Source organism: Hydractinia symbiolongicarpus, chromosome 9 (genome assembly GCF_029227915.1).
Source record: "Hydractinia symbiolongicarpus strain clone_291-10 chromosome 9, HSymV2.1, whole genome shotgun sequence".
Classification (NCBI taxonomy): domain Eukaryota; kingdom Metazoa; phylum Cnidaria; class Hydrozoa; order Anthoathecata; family Hydractiniidae; genus Hydractinia; species Hydractinia symbiolongicarpus.
Window position 1 is genome coordinate 7,546,545 of NC_079883.1, and position 13,241 is coordinate 7,559,785.

Below are 13,241 nucleotides of genomic sequence, written 5' to 3' on the forward strand. Positions count from 1 at the left end.
TTTTGCGGTCTTCTTTGCTGCCTTTTTGGGAGTCTTTTTGACCTTCTTTGCTGCAGGTTTTTTAGCAACAGGCTTCTTTGTGGGTTTCTTAGCTGCTGGTTTCTTAGCCGAGGCTTTCTTTGTGGCAGGCTTCTTTGCTGCTTTCTTTGGCGTGCTCTTCTTTGCTGGCTTCTTTTTTGGTGTACTTTTCTTTGCAGTAGGCTTCTTTGCCGTTGGCTTTTTTGCTGCGGCCTTTTTCTTAGGTTTTTCTTTTTTTACCTGACCTAGCTTGAATGATCCAGAAGCACCAGTGCCTTTAGTTTGAATCAAATCGCCTGATGTTACTCCTCGTTTAAGAGCCATTTTCAGATGATGATCTGAGTTTTCAGCAACTTTGTAATTTGCATGAATATATTTTGTAATAGCTTGGCGAGATGAACCACCGCGTTCCTTTAGGGTAGCGATAGCAGCCTTGATCATGTCCACATATTTAGGGTGATCAGCTGTCTTCTTTGCAGCAGGTTTCTTCTTGGGTGCGATTTTCTTTGGAGAAGCTGCTTCACTCATTTTTAATGTTTTCTTACAACAATCCAACGATAAACGATGCTTGTTATCACAGTAGAAGTATACTAAACATTACCGTGTAAATGAGATATAATTTAAGACGGTGCGAAGTATGCGGACGTAAAAGTACCACTCCCGGGAATTGATTTGGCGCGAAAACAGAAATGTGTGTTTCTGTACATCGTATAATGTCCGTTTTGGGTGCCGCGACTATGCGAAAGCATGTTAATTTTTATTTGTAGTACGACGCAATAGTCTGCAAGAGAAGCTGCTGGAGTTTGAGGTCTTCAGCATTACATCTAGTCTGTTAATTTGGGCTTCTTCCGCGCTCGTGTTAGGATTTTCATAAAGCGTTCTTTGGTTTGCGTTGCGTATGTCGGCCTACATCATCGACACGGCCTGTTTCCGGCTATTAGGAGCAATTCATATATTGGGCACTGCGTTTCGACTTTTTTATTAGACCACAGTAAAAAAATTCACTCACAGAAGTCCCTTTCTTTCATGGCTACAAACACGAAGAATTCTGTCGTAAGTAAAACGAATGCGCAAGCCAAAATGACGATGGGGCGAAGTCATAAGCATGGCCCTGTGGCCCAATGGATAAGGCATCTGACTACGAATCAGGGGATTCCAGGTTCGACTCCTGGCAGGGTCGCACTGTCGCATTTCGGCTGCATGGTCTACTGTGTAACGCGCGCGCACGTTCTGGCGTAATGCGTTGATAAACGGAATGTACGCAGACATATTGGAAAGTAATATCACGCACTTAGTATCGTCGCCTTTGTTAGCATTCATGTAAGTTACCATCCACTCGCTACAGTCGCTCTCCATCCTACGGCTAAATCAACAGCCGTGATTTTTACTATGTCGCCGTCCATCCGTACGCGGTGACAGTTGTAAGCTTTACAGTAACGTGACATGCTCCACAAGCAGTTACGGTGTGTGGACGATGCCTATCATGGCAACGCTTGTTCTTTATCGCTTCTCGGCCTAATGGCTAAGATCAAGTGTAGTATCTGTTCTTATCAGTTTAATATCTGGTAGGCCATTCTCTGAATGGTCAGTATATTAATCTGATTTTTGGCCTTGGGTCATGGAGGTGGATTCATTCACGCCGTGACCACGGGTTGCCTTGGTGTTGCACTATTACCGATGGCGGCCCACATAAGCAATAAAAGAATAATAGCAGTCCTCTTTCCGACGGCACTCTGCATAGTCTACGGCGGGAACAAAACGCGTACACTGGGGGAGAATACAGCCTATGCCCCGCGACACGGCAGTTTATAACACACTCAAGCCACAAGCATTAACAAACTTTGAAGGGTACCCTCATGCTACGGTGCAGTTCCAACTCATACTTACCTGACGGGGAAGTAAAGACTGATCAATGAGGGTTTTCTTCCAGAGTGAGGCTCTTGCATTGCACTACGCTTGGGCTGACCTCTGCGATTACTGCAAACGTCAGTAACTCGACCGTACAATTTCTGGTAGTGGGGGCCTGCGTCCGCGCTCGCCCCCTCCTTAAGTCAAAATGAATGAGCTTAGAAAAGTTGCGCGGCCAAATGTCGGTGGTGACTTAAACGCTAAGGTAAAACCTCGCTTGGCTGTTACGAAACGTGATTGCGATATAAGTCCTCGGAAGGCGGCGGAATTTTATTTTATTTGCCATTCCGTCAGGGTTATTGGATGATCGGCAATAGATCGAGTTTGTATGCATTTGAAAGCTCTTTTTTCTCGTACTATCACCTGAAAATGTCGTAGGAAAATGTCATAGGAAACACTTTCAACAACCGCCACGTTCCTTAATTGTTATAACAAGAAATATATCACAGCAAATGAAAATGAAAAGCCTACGACACCGGGAGTTCCCAGGCGGTCCCCCATCCAAGTACTATCCCGGCCCGACGATGCTTAACTTCCGTGATCAGACGAGAACGGGTGTGTTCATCGTGGTATGGCCGTAGACATTAGTAGGTGCAAATACGTGCAATTTATTTTGACGTTGTGATCAAATTTTTTTATTTAATTTCTTTGAGTTACTTAGGACAAGGCGTATGCATGGATTATCTATTAGACTTTAAGGTTATAGTTTTGTGAAAAAAACAATGTTTTTTTAAAGATGTGTGGCTATAAAAATAGCCGTTGTTTTCTGAGTGTAGCGGTTTACTTCTTCTGTCCTTTGTCGTTCTTCTTTGGGAGTAAGACAGCTTGAATGTTTGGCAAAACACCACCAGCTGCAATGGTTACACCGCTCAAAAGTTTGTTTAATTCTTCATCATTACGAACAGCCAATTGTAAATGTCTTGGAATAATCCTAGCTTTTTTGTTGTCTCTTGCTGCGTTACCAGCCAACTCCAATATCTCAGCAGATAAATATTCCAAGACGGCTGCTAAGTAAACTGGTGCTCCAGATCCAATTCGGTTAGCATAGTGCCCTCTACGAAGGAATCTATGCACTCTACCGACTGGAAATTGAAGTCCAGCTCTTGAGGATCTTGTCTTGGCTTTAGCCTTAGCTTTTCCACCTTTTCCACGTCCAGACATAACTGCGATTTGATTTGTAAGTTAATACAAAAACGTACGAATATTTAACGTAAGTGTTAACGAAATAAACTTTACTCGTTTTTTCATCATAAAAATAGGATCGAAATCATGTTTTTTTAACCAATCATAATTAAGTATTAAACAAAAGATTTTTTTTTTAACCAATTAAATTGCGTATCGGCGTTTTCGGATCGAATTCGATCCGATTTTTTTACTTATAAACAAAAAGTTTTGACTTGCAGTTTAATGCTTATTTACAAGTTAAGTAGCAAAAATTTTTAACCATGTCTGACGCAGCAGCTAAAGGAGGAAAACAGGCACCTAAAGTAGCCAAGAAAGGTGAAAAAAGAGCCGGCAAAAAAGGAGGAAAGATTGGTGGAACTGGTGAAAAGAAACGCAAGAGAAAGAGAAAGGAAAGTTATGCTATTTACATCTACAATGTTTTGAAACAAGTTCACCCAGATGTCGGAGTTTCAAGCAAAGCTATGAGCATCATGAACTCATTTGTCAACGACATCTTTGAGCGCATTGCTTCCGAAGCTTCGCGTTTGGCTCTTCAAAACAAAAAGTCGACCATCTCTTCTCGTGAAATTCAAACCGCAGTACGTCTTCTCTTGCCTGGAGAACTTGCAAAACACGCAGTCAGTGAAGGAACAAAAGCCGTCACAAAATACACAAGCAGCAAGTAAACCAACGTCTACCAAACACAAACGGTCTTTTTTAAGACCACACATCTTTAAAAAAACATTTACTTGGCGTCACTACAAGTTAACCGAAGTTAATAAAACTTCTAAATAATGTGCTTAAGAACACTAGCCTACATTTAAAATACTTCCCCATGTGTGTGTGGATTAGCTTCACTTTTCATACGTATTATTAGCTGTACTTGCAGAAAAGACAAGTACATTGATCCATGTTATTGCTTACATTTAACTTAACCCAGCTTTTCACGGAAACACTCCCAGGCAAATTAACCCTACAAAGTATTTCTAAATTTTTTTTGTGTCATATATGACATAGTATCGTATAGCAATAAATGTAACTGTGACAAGACTTTACACATTGTGTAATTTGGAAGCGTGCACAAAGTAATGTTTTAAAAGATTTGTGGCTATAAAAATAGCCGTTTTTGTTGAGCAATGACAACGCTTAACCTCCGAATCCGTAAAGAGTTCTTCCTTGACGTTTTAAGGCATAAACAACATCCATAGCGGTAACGGTCTTGCGTTTAGCGTGCTCTGTGTAGGTTACAGCATCACGAATAACATTCTCTAAGAAAACCTTCAGTACACCTCTGGTTTCCTCATAGATAAGGCCAGAGATACGTTTGACACCACCTCGTCGAGCAAGACGCCGAATAGCAGGTTTTGTGATTCCCTGAATGTTATCACGAAGAATTTTTCGGTGACGTTTAGCACCTCCTTTTCCCAATCCTTTACCTCCTTTTCCGCGTCCAGACATATTGATATAGTTGCGTACAGAACGAGTACAAAAACAACGTTTGAGTTAACAGAATTCAGACAGCTTTAAAAAGAGGCCATAAAATTACCTACTGCTCGTGGAAACACCCTAATTAACCAATAGAGTTGCGTCATTACAAAATGTTCCGAACATTTTGTACATTTTTTTAAGTAAAACTGTAGTTTTTTTAAAAATTCGTGGTCTTAATGTTTCAGTAAGGCAATAAATTTGGCATCGTTGGAATTCGCCAAACCTTCTGCTACTTACTAAAAAAAAAAAAAAGTCAAAAGCTTTTGTGTATCAGAAGATACAGCCGTTTTCCCGTAGCCAAAAAACACAGATTTTATAAAAATGTTAAAGTAATGAGCGTAATGTCATTATGCAGCCAATCAGAAATTACTTTCTTAGCACCAATCAAATGGTTTGTTTTGAACCTTAGCTGTCAATCAATATGAGAAATAAAACTTTGGCGCGATAGTGCATTTTAGACCGTCTTGTGTATCCGTACTACATCGACTTCTTAAAATATGGCTCGTACAAAGCAAACTGCACGTAAATCTACTGGAGGAAAGGCTCCACGAAAACAACTCGCCACTAAAGCTGCGAGGAAAAGCGCACCAGCTACTGGAGGAGTGAAAAAACCACATCGTTACAGACCTGGTACAGTTGCTCTCAGAGAAATCAGAAGATACCAGAAGTCAACCGAGCTCTTGATCCGCAAGTTGCCTTTCCAGCGTCTTGTGCGAGAAATTGCTCAGGACTTCAAAACAGATCTGCGATTCCAGAGCACAGCCGTTATGGCTCTGCAAGAGGCTTCTGAAGCGTACCTTGTTGGCTTGTTCGAGGATACTAACTTGTGTGCCATTCACGCAAAACGAGTTACAATCATGCCTAAAGACATCCAGTTGGCAAGAAGAATTCGTGGGGAACGTGCCTAAGCATCTTACCAAACAAAAAACGGCTATTTTTATAGCCACACATCCATAAAAAATATTACGGCTAGCTTTTTATATCAAACTTTGTCCTGCTTTCTGTTTAAATTTTATGCTACATAAAAATTTTATGCTACATAAAGTTTGACAATGTTAAAAATATGAAGGGCAAGAAAAGTAAAAGCAAGAAAATAAGAAATTTAAAAACGAAAATACTTAAACTTAGGGAATCTAATCTTAAATTTACTCTTTTTTAACTGTTTAAGTGACTTAAACAAGTTTAACTTTGTACCAAGATAATGTTTTTTTGTAAATGTGTGGCTATAAAAATAGCCGTTTGTTAATGTAATAGCCAGATACACACAAATTATTTTTTTGCGGTCTTCTTTGCTGCCTTTTTGGGAGTCTTTTTGACCTTCTTTGCTGCAGGTTTTTTAGCAACAGGCTTCTTTGTGGGTTTCTTAGCTGCTGGTTTCTTAGCCGAGGCTTTCTTTGTGGCAGGCTTCTTTGCTGCTTTCTTTGGCGTGCTCTTCTTTGCTGGCTTCTTTTTTGGTGTACTTTTCTTTGCAGTAGGCTTCTTTGCCGTTGGCTTTTTTGCTGCGGCCTTTTTCTTAGGTTTTTCTTTTTTTACCTGACCTAGCTTGAATGATCCAGAAGCACCAGTGCCTTTAGTTTGAATCAAATCGCCTGATGTTACTCCTCGTTTAAGAGCCATTTTCAGATGATGATCTGAGTTTTCAGCAACTTTGTAATTTGCATGAATATATTTTGTAATAGCTTGGCGAGATGAACCACCGCGTTCCTTTAGGGTAGCGATAGCAGCCTTGATCATGTCCACATATTTAGGGTGATCAGCTGTCTTCTTTGCAGCAGGTTTCTTCTTGGGTGCGATTTTCTTTGGAGAAGCTGCTTCACTCATTTTTAATGTTTTCTTACAACAATCCAACGATAAACGATGCTTGTTATCACAGTAGAAGTATACTAAACATTACCGTGTAAATGAGATATAATTTAAGACGGTGCGAAGTATGCGGACGTAAAAGTACCACTCCCGGGAATTGATTTGGCGCGAAAACAGAAATGTGTGTTTCTGTACATCGTATAATGTCCGTTTTGGGTGCCGCGACTATGCGAAAGCATGTTAATTTTTATTTGTAGTACGACGCAATAGTCTGCAAGAGAAGCTGCTGGAGTTTGAGGTCTTCAGCATTACATCTAGTCTGTTAATTTGGGCTTCTTCCGCGCTCGTGTTAGGATTTTCATAAAGCGTTCTTTGGTTTGCGTTGCGTATGTCGGCCTACATCATCGACACGGCCTGTTTCCGGCTATTAGGAGCAATTCATATATTGGGCACTGCGTTTCGACTTTTTTATTAGACCACAGTAAAAAAATTCACTCACAGAAGTCCCTTTCTTTCATGGCTACAAACACGAAGAATTCTGTCGTAAGTAAAACGAATGCGCAAGCCAAAATGACGATGGGGCGAAGTCATAAGCATGGCCCTGTGGCCCAATGGATAAGGCATCTGACTACGAATCAGGGGATTCCAGGTTCGACTCCTGGCAGGGTCGCACTGTCGCATTTCGGCTGCATGGTCTACTGTGTAACGCGCGCGCACGTTCTGGCGTAATGCGTTGATAAACGGAATGTACGCAGACATATTGGAAAGTAATATCACGCACTTAGTATCGTCGCCTTTGTTAGCATTCATGTAAGTTACCATCCACTCGCTACAGTCGCTCTCCATCCTACGGCTAAATCAACAGCCGTGATTTTTACTATGTCGCCGTCCATCCGTACGCGGTGACAGTTGTAAGCTTTACAGTAACGTGACATGCTCCACAAGCAGTTACGGTGTGTGGACGATGCCTATCATGGCAACGCTTGTTCTTTATCGCTTCTCGGCCTAATGGCTAAGATCAAGTGTAGTATCTGTTCTTATCAGTTTAATATCTGGTAGGCCATTCTCTGAATGGTCAGTATATTAATCTGATTTTTGGCCTTGGGTCATGGAGGTGGATTCATTCACGCCGTGACCACGGGTTGCCTTGGTGTTGCACTATTACCGATGGCGGCCCACATAAGCAATAAAAGAATAATAGCAGTCCTCTTTCCGACGGCACTCTGCATAGTCTACGGCGGGAACAAAACGCGTACACTGGGGGAGAATACAGCCTATGCCCCGCGACACGGCAGTTTATAACACACTCAAGCCACAAGCATTAACAAACTTTGAAGGGTACCCTCATGCTACGGTGCAGTTCCAACTCATACTTACCTGACGGGGAAGTAAAGACTGATCAATGAGGGTTTTCTTCCAGAGTGAGGCTCTTGCATTGCACTACGCTTGGGCTGACCTCTGCGATTACTGCAAACGTCAGTAACTCGACCGTACAATTTCTGGTAGTGGGGGCCTGCGTCCGCGCTCGCCCCCTCCTTAAGTCAAAATGAATGAGCTTAGAAAAGTTGCGCGGCCAAATGTCGGTGGTGACTTAAACGCTAAGGTAAAACCTCGCTTGGCTGTTACGAAACGTGATTGCGATATAAGTCCTCGGAAGGCGGCGGAATTTTATTTTATTTGCCATTCCGTCAGGGTTATTGGATGATCGGCAATAGATCGAGTTTGTATGCATTTGAAAGCTCTTTTTTCTCGTACTATCACCTGAAAATGTCGTAGGAAAATGTCATAGGAAACACTTTCAACAACCGCCACGTTCCTTAATTGTTATAACAAGAAATATATCACAGCAAATGAAAATGAAAAGCCTACGACACCGGGAGTTCCCAGGCGGTCCCCCATCCAAGTACTATCCCGGCCCGACGATGCTTAACTTCCGTGATCAGACGAGAACGGGTGTGTTCATCGTGGTATGGCCGTAGACATTAGTAGGTGCAAATACGTGCAATTTATTTTGACGTTGTGATCAAATTTTTTTATTTAATTTCTTTGAGTTACTTAGGACAAGGCGTATGCATGGATTATCTATTAGACTTTAAGGTTATAGTTTTGTGAAAAAAACAATGTTTTTTTAAAGATGTGTGGCTATAAAAATAGCCGTTGTTTTCTGAGTGTAGCGGTTTACTTCTTCTGTCCTTTGTCGTTCTTCTTTGGGAGTAAGACAGCTTGAATGTTTGGCAAAACACCACCAGCTGCAATGGTTACACCGCTCAAAAGTTTGTTTAATTCTTCATCATTACGAACAGCCAATTGTAAATGTCTTGGAATAATCCTAGCTTTTTTGTTGTCTCTTGCTGCGTTACCAGCCAACTCCAATATCTCAGCAGATAAATATTCCAAGACGGCTGCTAAGTAAACTGGTGCTCCAGATCCAATTCGGTTAGCATAGTGCCCTCTACGAAGGAATCTATGCACTCTACCGACTGGAAATTGAAGTCCAGCTCTTGAGGATCTTGTCTTGGCTTTAGCCTTAGCTTTTCCACCTTTTCCACGTCCAGACATAACTGCGATTTGATTTGTAAGTTAATACAAAAACGTACGAATATTTAACGTAAGTGTTAACGAAATAAACTTTACTCGTTTTTTCATCATAAAAATAGGATCGAAATCATGTTTTTTTAACCAATCATAATTAAGTATTAAACAAAAGATTTTTTTTTTAACCAATTAAATTGCGTATCGGCGTTTTCGGATCGAATTCGATCCGATTTTTTTACTTATAAACAAAAAGTTTTGACTTGCAGTTTAATGCTTATTTACAAGTTAAGTAGCAAAAATTTTTAACCATGTCTGACGCAGCAGCTAAAGGAGGAAAACAGGCACCTAAAGTAGCCAAGAAAGGTGAAAAAAGAGCCGGCAAAAAAGGAGGAAAGATTGGTGGAACTGGTGAAAAGAAACGCAAGAGAAAGAGAAAGGAAAGTTATGCTATTTACATCTACAATGTTTTGAAACAAGTTCACCCAGATGTCGGAGTTTCAAGCAAAGCTATGAGCATCATGAACTCATTTGTCAACGACATCTTTGAGCGCATTGCTTCCGAAGCTTCGCGTTTGGCTCTTCAAAACAAAAAGTCGACCATCTCTTCTCGTGAAATTCAAACCGCAGTACGTCTTCTCTTGCCTGGAGAACTTGCAAAACACGCAGTCAGTGAAGGAACAAAAGCCGTCACAAAATACACAAGCAGCAAGTAAACCAACGTCTACCAAACACAAACGGTCTTTTTTAAGACCACACATCTTTAAAAAAACATTTACTTGGCGTCACTACAAGTTAACCGAAGTTAATAAAACTTCTAAATAATGTGCTTAAGAACACTAGCCTACATTTAAAATACTTCCCCATGTGTGTGTGGATTAGCTTCACTTTTCATACGTATTATTAGCTGTACTTGCAGAAAAGACAAGTACATTGATCCATGTTATTGCTTACATTTAACTTAACCCAGCTTTTCACGGAAACACTCCCAGGCAAATTAACCCTACAAAGTATTTCTAAATTTTTTTTGTGTCATATATGACATAGTATCGTATAGCAATAAATGTAACTGTGACAAGACTTTACACATTGTGTAATTTGGAAGCGTGCACAAAGTAATGTTTTAAAAGATTTGTGGCTATAAAAATAGCCGTTTTTGTTGAGCAATGACAACGCTTAACCTCCGAATCCGTAAAGAGTTCTTCCTTGACGTTTTAAGGCATAAACAACATCCATAGCGGTAACGGTCTTGCGTTTAGCGTGCTCTGTGTAGGTTACAGCATCACGAATAACATTCTCTAAGAAAACCTTCAGTACACCTCTGGTTTCCTCATAGATAAGGCCAGAGATACGTTTGACACCACCTCGTCGAGCAAGACGCCGAATAGCAGGTTTTGTGATTCCCTGAATGTTATCACGAAGAATTTTTCGGTGACGTTTAGCACCTCCTTTTCCCAATCCTTTACCTCCTTTTCCGCGTCCAGACATATTGATATAGTTGCGTACAGAACGAGTACAAAAACAACGTTTGAGTTAACAGAATTCAGACAGCTTTAAAAAGAGGCCATAAAATTACCTACTGCTCGTGGAAACACCCTAATTAACCAATAGAGTTGCGTCATTACAAAATGTTCCGAACATTTTGTACATTTTTTTAAGTAAAACTGTAGTTTTTTTAAAAATTCGTGGTCTTAATGTTTCAGTAAGGCAATAAATTTGGCATCGTTGGAATTCGCCAAACCTTCTGCTACTTACTAAAAAAAAAAAAAGTCAAAAGCTTTTGTGTATCAGAAGATACAGCCGTTTTCCCGTAGCCAAAAAACACAGATTTTATAAAAATGTTAAAGTAATGAGCGTAATGTCATTATGCAGCCAATCAGAAATTACTTTCTTAGCACCAATCAAATGGTTTGTTTTGAACCTTAGCTGTCAATCAATATGAGAAATAAAACTTTGGCGCGATAGTGCATTTTAGACCGTCTTGTGTATCCGTACTACATCGACTTCTTAAAATATGGCTCGTACAAAGCAAACTGCACGTAAATCTACTGGAGGAAAGGCTCCACGAAAACAACTCGCCACTAAAGCTGCGAGGAAAAGCGCACCAGCTACTGGAGGAGTGAAAAAACCACATCGTTACAGACCTGGTACAGTTGCTCTCAGAGAAATCAGAAGATACCAGAAGTCAACCGAGCTCTTGATCCGCAAGTTGCCTTTCCAGCGTCTTGTGCGAGAAATTGCTCAGGACTTCAAAACAGATCTGCGATTCCAGAGCACAGCCGTTATGGCTCTGCAAGAGGCTTCTGAAGCGTACCTTGTTGGCTTGTTCGAGGATACTAACTTGTGTGCCATTCACGCAAAACGAGTTACAATCATGCCTAAAGACATCCAGTTGGCAAGAAGAATTCGTGGGGAACGTGCCTAAGCATCTTACCAAACAAAAAACGGCTATTTTTATAGCCACACATCCATAAAAAATATTACGGCTAGCTTTTTATATCAAACTTTGTCCTGCTTTCTGTTTAAATTTTATGCTACATAAAAATTTTATGCTACATAAAGTTTGACAATGTTAAAAATATGAAGGGCAAGAAAAGTAAAAGCAAGAAAATAAGAAATTTAAAAACGAAAATACTTAAACTTAGGGAATCTAATCTTAAATTTACTCTTTTTTAACTGTTTAAGTGACTTAAACAAGTTTAACTTTGTACCAAGATAATGTTTTTTTGTAAATGTGTGGCTATAAAAATAGCCGTTTGTTAATGTAATAGCCAGATACACACAAATTATTTTTTTGCGGTCTTCTTTGCTGCCTTTTTGGGAGTCTTTTTGACCTTCTTTGCTGCAGGTTTTTTAGCAACAGGCTTCTTTGTGGGTTTCTTAGCTGCTGGTTTCTTAGCCGAGGCTTTCTTTGTGGCAGGCTTCTTTGCTGCTTTCTTTGGCGTGCTCTTCTTTGCTGGCTTCTTTTTTGGTGTACTTTTCTTTGCAGTAGGCTTCTTTGCCGTTGGCTTTTTTGCTGCGGCCTTTTTCTTAGGTTTTTCTTTTTTTACCTGACCTAGCTTGAATGATCCAGAAGCACCAGTGCCTTTAGTTTGAATCAAATCGCCTGATGTTACTCCTCGTTTAAGAGCCATTTTCAGATGATGATCTGAGTTTTCAGCAACTTTGTAATTTGCATGAATATATTTTGTAATAGCTTGGCGAGATGAACCACCGCGTTCCTTTAGGGTAGCGATAGCAGCCTTGATCATGTCCACATATTTAGGGTGATCAGCTGTCTTCTTTGCAGCAGGTTTCTTCTTGGGTGCGATTTTCTTTGGAGAAGCTGCTTCACTCATTTTTAATGTTTTCTTACAACAATCCAACGATAAACGATGCTTGTTATCACAGTAGAAGTATACTAAACATTACCGTGTAAATGAGATATAATTTAAGACGGTGCGAAGTATGCGGACGTAAAAGTACCACTCCCGGGAATTGATTTGGCGCGAAAACAGAAATGTGTGTTTCTGTACATCGTATAATGTCCGTTTTGGGTGCCGCGACTATGCGAAAGCATGTTAATTTTTATTTGTAGTACGACGCAATAGTCTGCAAGAGAAGCTGCTGGAGTTTGAGGTCTTCAGCATTACATCTAGTCTGTTAATTTGGGCTTCTTCCGCGCTCGTGTTAGGATTTTCATAAAGCGTTCTTTGGTTTGCGTTGCGTATGTCGGCCTACATCATCGACACGGCCTGTTTCCGGCTATTAGGAGCAATTCATATATTGGGCACTGCGTTTCGACTTTTTTATTAGACCACAGTAAAAAAATTCACTCACAGAAGTCCCTTTCTTTCATGGCTACAAACACGAAGAATTCTGTCGTAAGTAAAACGAATGCGCAAGCCAAAATGACGATGGGGCGAAGTCATAAGCATGGCCCTGTGGCCCAATGGATAAGGCATCTGACTACGAATCAGGGGATTCCAGGTTCGACTCCTGGCAGGGTCGCACTGTCGCATTTCGGCTGCATGGTCTACTGTGTAACGCGCGCGCACGTTCTGGCGTAATGCGTTGATAAACGGAATGTACGCAGACATATTGGAAAGTAATATCACGCACTTAGTATCGTCGCCTTTGTTAGCATTCATGTAAGTTACCATCCACTCGCTACAGTCGCTCTCCATCCTACGGCTAAATCAACAGCCGTGATTTTTACTATGTCGCCGTCCATCCGTACGCGGTGACAGTTGTAAGCTTTACAGTAACGTGACATGCTCCACAAGCAGTTACGGTGTGTGGACGATGCCTATCATGGCAACGCTTGTTCTTTATCGCTTCTCGGCCTA

The 13,241-nt window shown here is 40.8% G+C and overlaps 6 non-coding genes across 6 annotated transcripts; 4 read left to right on the forward strand and 2 right to left on the reverse strand.

Annotated features, from left to right (window-relative positions):
• Positions 1-1,520: 1,520 nt before the first annotated feature.
• Positions 1,521-1,712, forward strand: LOC130660585 (U2 spliceosomal RNA). The gene has a single exon (XR_008987783.1). It is a non-coding gene; the product is annotated as a U2 spliceosomal RNA (small nuclear RNA).
• A 185-nt stretch (positions 1,713-1,897) lies between these two features.
• On the forward strand, positions 1,898-2,062 carry LOC130659528 (U1 spliceosomal RNA). The gene has a single exon (XR_008986732.1). It is a non-coding gene; the product is annotated as a U1 spliceosomal RNA (small nuclear RNA).
• Positions 2,063-2,390: 328 nt separating this feature from the next.
• Positions 2,391-2,509, reverse strand: LOC130658757 (5S ribosomal RNA). Its single transcript, XR_008985970.1, has one exon. It is a non-coding gene; the product is annotated as a 5S ribosomal RNA (ribosomal RNA).
• A 4,864-nt stretch (positions 2,510-7,373) lies between these two features.
• Positions 7,374-7,565, forward strand: LOC130660587 (U2 spliceosomal RNA). The gene has a single exon (XR_008987784.1). It is a non-coding gene; the product is annotated as a U2 spliceosomal RNA (small nuclear RNA).
• Positions 7,566-7,750: 185 nt separating this feature from the next.
• Positions 7,751-7,915, forward strand: LOC130659529 (U1 spliceosomal RNA). Its single transcript, XR_008986734.1, has one exon. It is a non-coding gene; the product is annotated as a U1 spliceosomal RNA (small nuclear RNA).
• Positions 7,916-8,243: 328 nt separating this feature from the next.
• On the reverse strand, positions 8,244-8,362 carry LOC130658769 (5S ribosomal RNA). Its single transcript, XR_008985982.1, has one exon. It is a non-coding gene; the product is annotated as a 5S ribosomal RNA (ribosomal RNA).
• Positions 8,363-13,241: the final 4,879 nt, after the last annotated feature.